The sequence below is a fragment of the Macaca nemestrina genome, chromosome 6, assembly GCF_043159975.1.
Source record: "Macaca nemestrina isolate mMacNem1 chromosome 6, mMacNem.hap1, whole genome shotgun sequence".
Lineage (NCBI taxonomy): Eukaryota > Metazoa > Chordata > Mammalia > Primates > Cercopithecidae > Macaca > Macaca nemestrina.
The window spans coordinates 71,663,366-71,679,091 of NC_092130.1; the positions used below are offsets into that span (position 1 = coordinate 71,663,366).

The 15,726-nt window shown below is 40.7% G+C and overlaps 1 protein-coding gene across 24 annotated transcripts in view; it reads right to left on the bottom strand.

The window, feature by feature from the left end:
- LOC105471095 (FER tyrosine kinase) overlaps positions 1-15,726 on the bottom strand; it is a 692,543-nt gene that overhangs the window by 408,619 nt on the left and 268,198 nt on the right. For all 24 annotated transcript variants that reach the window (XR_011624806.1, XR_011624809.1, XR_011624807.1 and 21 more), the window contains one exon: positions 11,565-11,709. The gene's annotated coding sequence lies outside the window, so the exon portion shown is untranslated. The remainder of the gene's footprint in view (positions 1-11,564; positions 11,710-15,726) is intronic.

The window sequence follows — 15,726 nt, forward strand, 5'->3', positions numbered from 1 at the left end:
AGCAATGGGGAAAGGATCTACTATTCAATAAACAGTGCTGAGAAAACTGGCTAGCCATATACAGAAAACTGAAACTGGACCACTTCCTTACACCTTATACAAAAATTAACACAGATGGATTAAAGACTTACAGTTAAAACCAAAACCCTTAAAAATTTTAGAAGAAAACCTAAACAAAATCATTCAGGACATAGGCATGAGCAAAGACTTCATGAAGAAAATGCCAAAAGCAATTGCAACAAAAGCCAAAATTGATACATGGGATCTAGTTAAACTAAAGAGCTTCTGCACAGCAAAAGAAACGATCATCAGAGTGAACAGGCAACCTACAGAATGGGAGAAAATTTTTGCAATCTACCCATCTGACAAAGGTCTAATATCCAAATTAACAAGGAACTAAAACAAATTTACAAGAAAAAAACAACTCCATTTAAAAGTGGGCAAAGGATATGAACCGACACATCTCAAAAAAAGACATTTATGTAGCCAACAAACATGAAAAAAAGCTCCACTGATTGTTAAAGAAATGCAAATCAAAACCACAATGAGATACCCTCTTATGCCAGTCAGAATGATGATTATCAAAAAGTCAAGAAAAAATAGATGCTGGCGAGGTTGTGGAGAAATAGGAATGCTTTCACACTGTTGATGAGAATGTAAATTACTTCAACCATTGTGGAAGACAGTATGGCGATTCCTCAAGGATCTAGAACCAGAAATACGATTTGACCCAGCAATCCCATTATCGGGTCTACACCCAAAGAACATAAATCATTCTACTATAAAGACACACACACACATATGTTTATTGCAGCACTATTTAAAATAGCAGAGTCTCAGAACCAACTCAAGGGCCCATCAATGATAGACTGGATAAAGAAAATGTGGTAGATAAACACTGTGAAATACTATGCAGCCATAAAAAGGAATGAGATCACATCTTTTGCAGGGACATGGATGAAGTTGTAAGCCATCATCTTCAGCAAACTAACACGGGAACAGAAAACCAAACATCACATGTTCTCACTCGTAAGTGGGAGGTGAAAAATCAGAACAAAATGGACACAGGGAGGGGAACAACACACCAGGGCCTGTTGCGGGGTGAGGAGGTGAGGGGAGGGAACTTAGAGGATGGGTCAATAGGTGCAGCAAACCACTGTGGCACACACATACCTATGTAATAAACCTGAAAGTTCTGCACATGTGTCCCAGAACTTAAAGCAAAACAAACAAACAAACAAAAACCACAATGAGATACTATCTCACACCACTCAGAATGGCTATTATTAAAAGTCAAAAACCAACAGATGCTGGTGAGGTTGTGGAGAAAAATGAATGCTTTTACATTGTTGGTGGTAGTGTAAATTAGTTCAACCATTGTGGAAGACAGTGTGGCGTCCTCAAAGACCTAGAGAAAGAAATACCATTTGACCCAGCAATCCCATTACTGGGTATATACCCAATGAAATATAAATCATTCTATTATAAAGATACATGCATGCGTATGTTCACTGCCTCACTATCACAATAGCAAAGACATGGAATTAACCTAAATGGCCACGAACGATGGAATGGATAAAGAAAATGTGTACATACACACCATGGAATACTATGCAGTCATAAAAAGGAATGAGATTATGTCCTTTGAAAGGACATGGATGGAGTTGGAAGCCATAATTCTCAGCAAAGTAACGTTGGAACAGAAAACCAAATACCGCATATTCTTACTTATAAGTGGGAGCTGAACAATGAGAACACATGTACACAGGGCGGGGAATAATACCCACTGGGGCCTATGGGACAGCAGGGGCGCTGGGAAAGGGAGAGCATCAGGAAGAATAGCTAATGAATGCTGGGCTTAATTCGTAGGTGATGGGATGATCTGTGCAGCAAACCACTAGGGTACATGTTTACCTATATAATAAACCTGCACATCCTGCACATTTAATCGTTTATAACAGTTAAGGAAAAACTTAATAAATAAAAGTAAATATCCTACTTAAAAGTTACCCCTACCTCCTCCTAAAAAAGCTACACTTGTTCCAAATTTCATATACACTTCTCAAAGAAAACCTACCAAATCTATAAAACGCAAAAGCAAGGAAAGAAGGTAAAACAAGCCGCGGGGTTCCAAGATGGCTGAACAGGAACAGCTCCGGTCTACAGCTCCTACCGTGAGCGACGCAGAAGACGGGTGATTTCTGCATTTCCAAGTGAGAAATCAGGTTCATCTCACTGTGGCTTGTCGGCCGGAGGGTGCAGGACAGAGGGTGCAGCCCACCGAGCATGAGCCAAAGCAGGGCAAGGCATCGCCTCACCCACAAAGCGCAAGGGGTCAGGGTATTCCCTTTCCTAGCCAAGGGAAACTGTGACAGATTGCCCCTGGAAAATTGGGTCACTCCCACCCTACTACTACACTTGTCCAACGATCTTAGCAAACACACCAGGATATTATATCCTGTGCCTAGCTTGAAGGGTCCCACGCCCATGGAGCCTTGCTCATTGCTAGCACAGCAGTCTGAGATCCCACTGCTAGGCGGCAGCGAGGCTGGGGGAGGGGCACCCGCCATGGCTGAGGCTTGAGTAGGTACACAAAGCGGCCTGGAAGCTCGAAATGGGTGGAGCCCACCGCAGCTCAAGGAGGCCTGCCTGCCTCTGTAGACTCCACCTCTAGGGTATAGAGGTGTAGGGTATAGTCCAACAAAAGGCAGCAGAAATCTCTACAGACTTAAATGTCCCTATCTGACAGCTTTGAAGAGAGTAGTGGTTCTCCCAGCACGGAGTTTGAGATCTGAGAACGAACAGACTGCCTCCACTGACCCCGAGTAGCCTAACTGGGAGGCACCTCCCAGTAGGGGCAGACCGACACCTCACAGGGCCGGGTACCCCCCTGAGACGAAGCTTCCAGAGGAACCATCAGGCAACAACATTTGCTGTTCAGCAATATTCGCTCTTCTGCAGCCTCTGCTGCTGATACCCAGGCAAACAGGGTCTGGAGTGGACCTCCAGCAAACTCCAACAGACCTGCAGCTGAGGGTCAAAGATACAACATACCAGAATCTCTGGGACACATTTAAAGCAGTGTGTAGAGGGAAATTTATAGCACTAAATGCCCACAAGAGAAAGCTGGAAAGATCTAAAATTGACACCCTAACATCACAATTAAAGAACTAGAGAAGCAAGAGCAAAGACATTCAAAAGCTAGCAGATGGCAATAACTAACTAAGATCAGAGCAGAAATGAAGGAGATAGAGACACGAAAATCCCTTCAAAAAATCAATGAAACTAGGAGCTGGTTTTCTGAAAAGATCAACAAAATTGATAGACCGCTAGCAAGACTAATAAAAAACAAAACAGAGAAGAATTCAATAGACACAATAAAAAAATGATAAAGGGGATATCACCACCAATCCCACAGAATTACAAACTACCATCACAGAATACTATAAACACCTCTACGCAAATAAACTAGAAAATCTAGAAGAAATGGATAAATTCCTGGACACATACACCCACCCAAGACTAAACCAGGAAGAAGTTGAATCCCTGAATAGACCAATAGCAGGCTCTGAAATTGAGGCAACAATTCATAGCCTACCAACCAAAAAAAGTACAGGAACAGACGGATTCACAGCTGAATTCTACCAGAGGTACAAGGAGGAGCTGGTACCATTCCTTCTGAAATTATTCCAATCAATAGAAAAAGAGAGAATGCTCCCAAACTCATTTTATGAGGCCAACATCATCCTGATACCAAAGCCTGGCAGAGACACAATAAAAAAAAGAGAATTTTAGACCAATATCCCTGATGAACATCGATGCAAAAATCCTCAATAAAATAATGGCAAACGGAATCCAGCAGCACATCAAAAAGCTTATCCACCATGATCAAGTGGGCTTCATCCCTGGGATGCAAGGCTAGTTCAACATATGCAAATCAATAAACATAATCCAGCATATAAACAGAACCAAAGATAAAAACCACATGATTATCTCAATAGATGCAAAAAAGGCCTTTGACAAAATTCAACAGCCCTTCATGCTAAAAACTCTCGATAAATTCGCTATTGACGGCACGTATCTCAAAATACTAAGAGCTATCTATGACAAACCGACAGCCAATATCATACTGAATGGGCAAAAACTGCAAGCACTCCCTTTGAAAACTGGCACAAGACAGGGATGCCCTCTCTCACCTCTTATTCCATATAGAGTTGGAAGTTCTGGGCAGGGCAATCAAGCAGGAGAAAGAAATAAAAGGTATTCAACTAGGAAAAGAGGAAGTCAAATTGTCCCTGTTTGCAGATGACATGATTGTATATTTAGGAAACCCCATCATCTCAGCCCAAAATCTCCTTCAGCTGATAAGCAACTTCAGCAGTCTCAGGATACAAAATCAATGTGCAAAAATCACAAGCATTCTTATACACCAATAACAAACAGAGATCCAAATCATGAGTGAACTCCCATTCACAATAGCTTCAAAGAGAATAAAATACCTAGGAATCCAACTTACAAGGGATGTGAAGGACCTCTTCAAAGAGAACTACAAACCACTGCTCAATGAAATAAAAGAGGACACAAACAAATGGAAGAACATTCCATGCTCATGGATAGGAAGAATCAACATCGTGAAAATGGTCATACTGCCCAAGGTAATTTATAGATTCAATGCCATCCCCATCAAGCTACCAATGACTTTCTTCACAGAATTGGAAAAAATTACTGTAAAGTTCATATGGAACCAAAGAAGAGCCCACATTGCCAAGACAATCCTAAGCCGAAAGAACAAAGCTGGAGGCATCACACTACCTGACTTCAAACTACACTACAAGGCTACAGTAACCAAAACAGCATGATACTGGTACCAAAACAGAGATATAGACGAATGGAACAGAACAGAACCCGCAGAAATAACATCACACATCTACCACCATCTGATCTTTGACAAACCTGACAAAAATAAGAAATGGGGAAAGGATTCCCTATTTAATAAATGGTGCTGGGAAAACTGGCTAGCCATATGTAGAAAGCTGAAACTGTATCTCTTCCTTACACTTTATACAAAAATTAATTCAAGATAGATTAAAGACTTAAATATTAGACCTAAAACCATAAAAATCCTAGAAGAAAACCTAGGCAATACCATTCAGGACACAGGCATGGGCAAGGACTTCATGTCTAAAACACCAACAGCAATGGCAACAAAAGCCAAAATTGACAAATTAGATCTAATTAAACTAAAGACCTTCTGCACAGCAAAAGAAACTACCAGCAGAGTGAACAGGCAACCGACAGAATGGGAAAAAATTTCTGCAATCTACTCATCTGACAAAGGGCTAATATCCAGAATCCACAAATAACTCAAACAAATTTACAAGAAAAAAACAACCCCATCAAAAAGTGGGAGAATGATATAAACAGACACTTGTCAAAGAAGACATTTATGCAGCCAACAGACACATGAAAACATGCTCATCATCACTGGCCATCAGAGAAATGCAAATCAAAACCACAATCAGATACCATCTCACACCAGTTAGAATGGCGATCAGTAAAAAGTCAGGAAACAACAGATGCTGGAGAGGATGTGGAGAAATAGGAACACTTTTACACTGTTGGTGGGATTGTAAACTAGTTCAACCATTGTGGAACACAGTGTAGCGATTCCTCAAGGATCTAGATCTAGAAATACCGTTTGACCTAGCCATCCCATTACTGGGTATATACCCAAAGGATTATAAATCATGCTGCTATAAAGACACATGCACACATATGTTTATTGCGGCACTATTCACAAGAGCAAAGACTGGGAACCAACCCAAATGCCCATCAATGATAGAATGAATTAAGAAAATGTGACACATATACACCATGGAATACTATGCAGCCATAAAAATGGATGAGTTCTGCCAGGCGCAGTGGCTCACGCCTGTAATCCCAGCACATTGGGAGGCCGAAGTGGGTGGATCACAAGGTCAGGAGATCGAGACTATCCTGGCTAACACAGTGAAACCCCGTCTCTACTAAAAAATACAAAAAATTAGCCAGGTGTGGTGGCGGGTGCCTGTAGTCCCAGCTACTCGGGAGGTTGAGGCAGGAGAATGGTGTGAACCCGGGAGGCGGAGCTTGCAGTGAGCGGAGATCGCGCCACTGCACTCCAGCCTGGGCGACAGAGCGAGACTCCGTCTCAACAACAACAACAACAAAAAAATGGATGAGTTCATGTCCTTTGTAGGGACATGGATGAAGCTAGAAACCATCATTTTCAGCCAACTATCACAAGGACAAAAAACCAAACACTGCATGTTCTCACTCATAGGTGGGAATTGAACAATGAGAACACTTGGACACAGGAAGGGGAACATCACACATCAGGGCCTGACGTGGGGTGGGGGGCACGGGGAGGGATAGCATTAGGAGACAAACCTAATGTAAATGACAAGTTTATGGGTGCAGCACATCAACACGGCAAATGTATACATATGTAACAAACCTGCAGGTTGTGCACATGTACCCTAGAACTTAAAAGTATAATAAAAAATAATAATAAGGGAAAACCAAGGAAATACTTGAAATCAAAAAAAAAAAAAAAAGAAGGTAAAAGACAACACTCACTGAGTGACAGTTCTACACAAGAACCAGAGCGAAGGTATTTAATTAAATCTTTTCTTATTGTACTTAGCTCTGAGTGTCTCTGTGTACTTGCTTACACATCGTTTGCATTTTAATCTACTTCTGATTTGAAAGTATGCATTTTTGAAAGACTAGACTGCTACTGCTTTATAATGTCCAAAACTACTATTAATAGATACATATTCCTAGATAGAATTCCTGGTTAGAAGGTGAGTATAGGCAATGGAGGGTGGAGGAGGAACTCCTTGAATTTCAATTGCTGACTAGTGCCAGCAGATCAAGTCCAACATACATCTCCCAGTTTTCTCATCTTTAACTTAATGCAACCAAATGTAAAAACCGCAGCTGATATCATGTATATTTAAAGTTGAAATTATGTTTTGGGGAAAAAAAAGCTTGGAAATGACAATGTTGCCTCCAGCTATCTCAGAATTTAAACAAAAAGGCAAACTGCAAATAAATTTTGGATGAACAGTATTCTAAGAAACCAGGCAATTCTCAGAAGAGATGTTAAGTACATACAAATTTTCTCTCTTAAAAGAAAATACAGATCATGAAAGAAAAAGCAAGCAGCTGTTTGAAAATAAAAAAGAATAAAGAGGCATAAGAAGCAAATGCAATCCATGAAACCTGCTTGAATCCTACAGCAACAACAACAACAGCAAATATAAATATATATATAAGTTCATATGGAACCAAAGAAAAGCCCACCTTGCCAAGACAATCCTAAGCCGAAAGAACAAAGCTGGAGGCATCACGCTACCTGACTTCAAACTATACTACAAGGTTAATGCCTAATATGTATATTAGGCATAACAGGGGAGATCTTAAAATGAACCACTGCATTAAACACTACTATGACTTGAATATATGTGTCCCTCCAAAATTCAACTTAACCCCCTAAGGTGACAGTATTAAGAGTAGGGGTCCTCAGGAGATGACTAGGCCATGAATGATCTGCACTCATAGATAGAATGATGCCCTATAAAAGAGGCTGCAGAGAGCTGCATTTCCCCTTCGCAGTTCCATCCCTCCTGTCATATGAGGTCACCAAAAAGGCACCATCTATGAAGAACAGGCCTTCTCCAGACACTAAACCTGCTGGCGTCTTGATGTTGGACTTCCTAGACTCCATAACTATGGGAAATAAATTTCTGTTGTTTATAAATTACCCAGTCTCAGGTATCTTGTCATAGCAGCCAAAATGAACAAAAAGACAAATATATTCTTAATGTTATGGTTATTTTCTTATATATGATACTAGTGCTCTGATTATGTAGGAAATTATCCATGTCCTTAGGATCTGCACGCTAAAAGCTTTAAGTTATCATGATGTCTTTACTATTGTTTCAAATGATTTTTTAAATATATGAACACGTAAAGAAAGAAAACGTGGCAAAATGTTAACGGTAAGTCCAGGTAAAAGGTAACAGAGGTGTTCATTGTCCTATATGCTCAATTTTGATGTGGCACTGAACATTTTCAATAAATGTTGAAATGAGAGAAATACAGAAAGCATGAGAGGAGGCCAGTTTGAAGCATGATGAGTGAAATCAGCACTAGCCTCAAGAATCATGACAGCCAGCTACATGATCTTGGGCAGGTCACAGAACCTCTCTAGGTCCCAGCTAAAGGAGAAGGAAGTAGAAAAATCTCCAAGGCATTTTTCAGTTATAAAATCCTACTACTACTAAAATTCTACTACTACCTCTCAGCTCTAAAACTCAAAAGATAACCGTATGCAAAGTAGAAAAAATAGAACTGTTGTACGGATAAAAATAAAATAGTTAAAACAGATAACCAAATGCCTTTTATAGAGAGCACAGACAACTACTAACTCTTTTTCGAGAAAACATCTTAAAAATTCTTCAGAGGAGCCGAGCACAGTGGCTCAAGCCTGTAATCCCAGCACTTTGGGAGGCCAAGGCAGGTGGATTACAAGGTCAGGAGTTCAAGACCAGCATGGCCAACATGGTGAAACTCTGTCTCTACTAAAAACACAAAAATTAGCCGGGCATTGTGGTGGGTGCCTGTAATCCCAGCTACTCAGGAGGCTGAGGCAGAGAATTGCTTGAACCCGGGAGGCAGAGGTTGCAGTGAGCTGAGATCATGTCACTGCATTCCAGCCTAGGTGACAGAGTGAGACTCCATCTCAAAAAAAATAAAAAAAATTTTTTTCGGAGAAAAAGGTGAAAGGACTACTGACAAATTTAGAAGAAACAAATAATACATAGATTTATTTTAAGGTTTATTCCATTTTACTTTGCACCTAAAATATCAATCCTAAGAAGCTGAATATAAATATCCTCTGATGAAGCTGTAAAACCAAAAAGATAATGAATGAACCTCCTAGGAATTTAGACAAGCTAGATGCTTTCAAGTGAGGTTAGTATGACATACATCTAAGGGTGGGATGCTTGAAAATCTCCAAATAGGCCAGGCACTGTAGCTCCCAGCTGTAATCCCAACACTTTGGGAGGCTGAGGTGGGAGGATGGCTTGTGCTCAGGAGACCAGCCTGGGCAACATAACAAAACTCTGTCTCCGTTTCCAGGCTGCAATGAGTTGTGATTGTGCAACTGCACTCCAGTCTGGGCAGTACAGCGAGACTCTGTCCCGCAAAGAAAGAAAAAAGGAAATCTTCAAAATAAAATAACAATAAAATTATATATTAGAACTTTGAATTAACAGTCTGGGAAGATTTCAGACTGGCCAAAAACCTTAAAAGAATTATCTGTTTTAAAAGAATGCAAGGGAGAGTAGACTTAAAACTCAGTATAAAAGTATAGACCAATTATTGTCACTTCCAGAAAGACTCTGAAGTCAGATAAAATTTAACTCACAATTAATTAAAAATCATACAAGGCCAGGCGTAGTGGCTCACGCCTGTAATCCCAGCACTTTGAAAGGCCAAAGCGGGAGGATCACCTGAGGCCGGGAGTTCGAGACCAGCCTGACCAACGTGGAGAAACCCCATCTCTACTAATACAAAATCAGCCGGGCGTGGTGGCACATGCCTGTAATCCCAGCTACTCGGGAGACTGAGGCAAGAGAATCACTTGAACTCAGGGAGGCAGAGGTTGCCGTGAGCCGAGATTGTGCCATTGCACTCCAACCTGGGCAACAAGAGCGAAACCCCATCTCAAAAAATAATAATACTAATAATAATTATTAGTGGGAAAAAAGCAAAATAAAGTATTAACTAGTATATATTACAAATTTGCTAGATGCTTTATTTCCAGCACTAATGTTATTTCTAGCACTACAGTTAATTGCCTTTTGGTAAAATAAGCAATGTATCAGTTAACAGGAAAGATAGTTTTCTAAAAGGTTTCTGTACATGATACCAGTTTCTAATCAGCTGCTCAAAAACCAAAATTCTTGATGTCATCCTTGAGTATGTTCTCCCTCTTTCCATGCCCAAACAATATAGAAGTCCTATGAGTTCTGTCTCAAAAAAAAAAAAAAAAATGAAAATGCATCTCAAATTCATCCATCTCTCCCTTATTGCTACAACCCCATCATGCAGGCCACCACTATCTTACCTCAGCTCCTTAAAGCTAGCTTTCACTTTCATTTCAACCAGTCCCTGTCTCACACAGTAGTTAAAATGATATAAGATGCAAACCCCGGGCCAAACCCTCCGAAGCCCTAAATAGTTCTATAATCTCTTCCTACTCAAATCTGCCTCTTTCACTATGTCAACCGCACTGGTATTCTTTGGTTCCTCAAATTCACCAAGCTCTTTCCTCATTCAGGGTCTCTGCACACAGTATTCCTTCTAATGAGAATGCTCTTCCAATCAAAAACAACTCCCTTCCCCTGCCCTAACACACACACAATACTCACTCTTTAAATAGCTCCTTCTCATAGAATAGGTCTCATCTTAAATATCAGCCCCTCAGAGGAGTCTTATATGACCCTATCTAAAGTAGATTCTACCTCCTTATCTCCATATTATCTGTTTTTCTGCTTTCCTTAAAAAATTGTATTACAAGGCCAGGCACAGTGGCTCACGCCTGTAATCCCAGCACTTTAGGAGGCCGAGGCAGGAAGATCATCTGAGGCCAAGGCAGGAAGATCATCTGAGGCCAAGACGGGAAGATCATCTGAGGTCAGGAGTTTGAGAACAGCCTGGCCAACATGGCGAAACCCCGTCTCTACTAAAAAAAAAAAAAAAATTAGCCAGGCGTGGTGGTGAGCACCTGTAATCCCAGCTATTGGGAGGCTGAGGCAGAAGAATCACTTGAACCCAGGAGGCGGAGGTTGCAGTGAGCTGAGATGGTGCCACTGCACTCCCTTGGGTGACAGAGCCAGACTCTGTCTCAAAAAAAAAAAAAAAATTGTATTATAATTGTTTTGTCAATTTATTTTTAACCTGTCCCCTCCCTCAGAATATAAGGATGGAAATAAGGATGGAACATCCAGCATAGTCATCATTATATGCTCAGAAGCAGCACACCATATGATACTTAGAATATCAATGTACCTCTCAAATTAATTAATGAAATAGTCAACGAATATACGATTATATTAGACAATGAGATTAATAATGCTATTAATGGAAATACAGAAATGTAGAACAAAGTGCAAGTATTTGAGAAGAAAAATGTGATATGCTCAGTTTGGTGTCAAGTGGTTAAAAAAATAGGACTCATGGGCGCACAGGTTGAGGAAGAGATACAGATTGGGATTCTGCTAATTATAAGTGTTAGTTGAGAAAAATAATTATGTCACAAATGAGATCAAATAATTGGGATAGATGACAAGCAAAAGATAAATAAACATGAATATAAAACGATAATAGCCCACATATACAGGAGAATAATCTAACATAAGAATACTACAAAATCAAGACAAGTCGCAATTTCAGAGACCCAAAATAAAAACTGTTTTAGTGTCTTATCAAGAAGAATAAAGTAATCCTACCTTACTGCTGTTCATTGCTGGCCATGCCTTAGCTAAAGTAGCATGTCCATGATGAGGTGTCACACATTAGGGACGAAGGAGATACTGAGAAAGCGTGCAGTGAAGTCCAGCGAAAATGATCACAGGTCTAGCCAAAAACCATGAGCTGCAAGAAGAAATTCAAGGAGTCAGAACTGTTCACTACGGAGGAAGAGATAAAAATACACACTTTCAGTATACTTGGCTATTCCTGGAAATTAACTGCGACAGCTTATGACAATTGCTATGTTAAAAATAAGAATGCTACACTTACCTGACTTATCTTCCACTGTTTACTCCCTCTAACTTTCTCTAACTTTCCGAAGGAGTAATGTATTTTTACCTTCTCCTCCAACCTATTCCCTCAGTTTTCAAGAGGTAAGTCATGTTTTTCTCCATTTTTACATCATAAAACTAACTTCAAATTTGAAACACACTAGGCACAGTGGCTCACACCTGTAATCCCAACACTATGGAAGGTCAAAGCAGGAGGATGGCCTGAGTCCAGGAGTTCGAGGCCAGCCTGGGCAACATAATGAAACCTAGTCTCTAAAAAAGTTAAAAATTTAGTCAGGCATGGTGGCACACACCTGTAATCTCCGCTATTTGGGAAGATGAGGTGGGAAGATTGCTTGAGCCCAGGAGATGAGGCTGCAGTGAGCCATGATCAGGCCACTGCACTTCAGCTTGGGTGACAGAGCAAGACTTTGTCTCAAAAACCGAAAAAGTTTGAAAGGCATCAGAAGCAGCCAGTGATTATGCTTGTTAAAATATTACTACAGCCTAACATAGTAATTAAGTACACAAGAAAAACTTTTTCAAAGGCTGGGGAAGGTCTGGGAAGGATTCCCCCAGCAAACACATACTTTCTCTGCCTCATATTTCTCTGCCTCATAAATATGCCTCATATTTATTTATTTATTTGCTTGTTTGTTTGTTTGTTTGAGATGAAGTCTCACTCTGTCGCCCAGGCTGGAGTGCTATGGCATGATTTCAACTCACTCAGCCTCCACCTCCTGGGTTCAAGTGATTCTCGTGCCTCAGCCTCCTGAGTATCTGGGATTACAGGCATGTGCCACCACGCCCAGCTGATTTTTGCATTTTTAGTACAGACAGGGTTTCACCATGTTGGTCAGGCTGGTCTCGAACTCCTGACCTCAGGTGATCCACCCGCCTCGGCCTCCCAAAATGCTGGGATTACAGGCATGGGCCACTGTGCCTGGCCTCTGCCTCATATGTTTTAGTATGCCAAAGTATGATCCTTGAATTGGCTGTTCTCCCTTCAGTCCTTGAAAACTGTAAACTCTTCTAAGAGGCTTTTTGGTCACTAGCTCTCTCCTTTATCACTGATGTCAATATATACAGTTTATACCCCTGTTACAGTATCTCGCTTTTTGCCTGTGCCATACTATTTTTAATCTCAACTTCCTGGTTTATCATAAGCTCCCTCCTTCTTCCAACTCTTCTTTTTTGTTTGCCTACTCTGTTTCCTATCATTTCCCCTATTGCCTTGACTTTCACATGAATCAGATGACATTCCATAAATGTTACCAACAAGATTCTTTCTTTCCTTCTGCTCAGGAAACAGACCAAACACAGTATGTCAGACATATTCTCCAAGTCTACTTTTCTAATCTTTTAACCATTTCCAAAGGGTGCCTTCACCCCTAGGAAAGCATGTTATTCCCTTCTAGATATAGCAAAGCTCCTAAAGCTAGAATTGGTTGGAAATCTAACTACATGTAATTAAAGTGTTAATACATTTCTCGTCTTCCATAAAACTGTGACATGATTGAGACAGGGATTTCTATCTTAACATAGCCACTTGCACAGTACTTGGAACACAGTAGCCAGCAAACAAGTGACTACCAAATGAGTGAAATTCCAAAATGAGTTATGGTTTCCTCTGATTTGTACACTTTGGTGTAAAGTAAGGCTTCAACAAGAGTTGTTATATAAAACGATAAAATTCATGACGAAATTATTTTTAAATATAAAAATTTTAATGATGGCCAGATGAGGTGGCTCATGCCAGTAATGTCAGCACTTTGGGAGGCCAAGGCAGGAGGATCGCTTGAGTCCAGGAGTTCCAAACCCTCCTGGACAACATAGTGAGAGCCCATCTCTACAAAAAAATACATAAATTAGCCAGGCGTGGTGGCATGTGCCTGTAGTCCCTGCTACTTGAGAGGTTAAGGTGGGAGGATCACCTGAGTCCAGGAATTGGAGGCTGCAGTGAACAATGACTGTGCCACTGCACTCCAGCCCAGATAACAGAGTGAGACCCTGCCTCAAAAAAAAAGAAAAAATTCAGTCATGACTTCACTTTTATGCAGCTTTCAATATATCATCTTTAATTAAACCCCCAGGGTATAGTTCAGTAAACAGTATTACTCACACAGCTTTCTGAGGAACAAAACACATTCTATATGTATCCAATTACACTCCAAAGACAAAGCCAAAAATTACTGGATTATCCAATTAATATTAAAAATTTTTAAACTCTCTTTTCTATCAGCAAAGATAGTTGCATTATTTAGGATTCCCTGTTCTGGTCTCTCACTTTGCTATGGAAATGGTTTCCACAGACCTAAGTTCAAGAAAGACAACTATTCAACTGAGATTTCAGGCCCAATATTGAGCAGTGTCAAGTATCTTGCTCAGGAAAGCTAGTCAACTGTAGTCCTAGCTACTTAGGAGGTTGAGGCAGAAGGATCCCTTAAGCCTAGGAGGTCAAGGCTGCAACAAGCTGTGATCACACCACTGTATTCAAGCCTGGGTAAGACAGCAATGCCCTGTCAAGAAAAAAAAAAAGAGAGAGAAAAGCAAGCAAGCTAGTCAAAGGACCCATGTATTATGTCTCAATCGCCAACTCAGTCTTTTCTATAATTTTTATTTTTCAATGAAAGAAAAAGCATTTTTCTTTGATAGTGAAAAGATTTGGGTTAAAAGTAACAACCGTTTTTGGTGGCATCTCTAAATGGAACTTTTTTTTTTTTTTTTGAGACAGGGTCTTCCTCTGTCACCCAGGCTGGAGTGCAGTGGCACCATCTCGGCTCACTGCAAGCTCCACCTTCCGAGTTCGTGCCATTCTCCTGCCTCAGCCTCCTGAGTAGCTGGGACTACAGGTGCCCACCACCACGCCCAGCTAATTTTTTGTATTTGTAGTAGAGATGGGGTTTCACCGTGTTAGCCAGGATGGTCTCAATCTCCTGACCTCGTGATCCACCTGCCTCAGCCTCCCAAAGTGCTGGGATTACAGGCGTGAGCCCACCATGCCCAGCCACTAAATGGAACTTTTAAAATTCAAACCACTATAAACCTATGAATCAAAAAAATTATATTCCTTGTGTTACTTCAAAGGTATTATCATGCTTACCAGACTCAGCAAAGGTTTCCATACATAACAGTTGAAAACGCGCAACGACTGCTTTCTAATGCACCTTAATCTTCCCCACCAACTTCCTCAATTACACATACTTTCATCTCTAACTCACATACATAGCCAAAACGTAGTTCCTATTCCCTGAAATACACTTCTCTTCACAAATGGGACTAGGGTGATGCAAGAGAAATACCTGGGGTGCAAAATTTAAGAAGATACTCTCAGGATCATGCAAGTGCCACCCTGCAGTTGCATGACCCTAAAAGTGATTATGTCTCATATTTTGTGTCCTAGGCAACTCTCTTGCCTTACCCTGGTCCTGGCTCTACTCCTTCCCATCTCTACTCTCCCCACTTCTCTAATAAATATCCCCTTAATTTTTCAAAATCCAATTCTGATAAACTAAGTATCTATTTTAAACAATGAATTTAAGTATAATTTTACAACCACTCAAAATTATGTTTTCACAACCGGGTACAGTGGCTCATGCCTATAATCCCAGCACTTTGGGAGGTCAAGGCGGGTGGATCACCTGAGGTTGGGAGTTCAAGACCAACCCGACCAACATGGAGAAACCCCATGTCTACTAAAAATACAAAATTAGCCAGGCGTGCTGGCACATGCCTGTAATCCCAGCTACTTGGGAGGCTGAGGCAGGAGAATCACTTGAACCTGGGAGGTGGAGGTTGCAATGAGCCAAGATGGCACCACTGCACTCCAGCCTGGGCAACAAGAATGAAACTTCGTCTCAAAAATAAA